Source organism: Meleagris gallopavo, unplaced genomic scaffold (assembly GCF_000146605.3).
Source record: "Meleagris gallopavo isolate NT-WF06-2002-E0010 breed Aviagen turkey brand Nicholas breeding stock unplaced genomic scaffold, Turkey_5.1 ChrUn_random_7180001852253, whole genome shotgun sequence".
In the NCBI taxonomy this organism is placed as follows: Eukaryota; Metazoa; Chordata; class Aves; order Galliformes; family Phasianidae; genus Meleagris; species Meleagris gallopavo.
In genome coordinates this window covers 1-309 of record NW_011118996.1, presented here as the reverse complement: position 1 = coordinate 309, position 309 = coordinate 1, and the positions used below count along the sequence as shown (strand labels likewise).

The following is a 309-nucleotide window of genomic DNA, read 5'->3' as shown; positions in this document are numbered from 1 at the left end:
GCTGGCGTTGCCCCACTGGGGATGGTCTTGCTTTGCCAGCAGTGACAATGAGCGCGGACACCCCGGAGGACGTCGCGGAGGACATCGAAGAGCTCCTGACCTGGATCGACGAGGGTGAGTATGGGGGCAGCACAGCTGGCGGGGGGGGTGGGCACCGAGTGGGCGCGGGAAAGCTGGCAGTGCCCCTCTGGGGATTTTCTGCCTTTTCCAGAAGTGACGGCCAACACAGGCATCCTGGACGACACCGCAGACATGGATGAGCTGCTCGCGTGGATCAACAGCAGTGAGTTTGGGAGCAGCACAGCTGCC

General features: G+C 63.4%; 1 long non-coding RNA gene across 1 annotated transcript; it reads left to right on the top strand.

The window, feature by feature from the left end:
• The first annotated feature begins 19 nt into the window (after window positions 1–19).
• On the top strand, window positions 20–283 carry LOC116217629. Its single transcript, XR_004162329.1, has 2 exons — window positions 20–114; window positions 212–283. It is a non-coding gene; the product is annotated as an uncharacterized LOC116217629 (long non-coding RNA).
• Window positions 284–309: the final 26 nt, after the last annotated feature.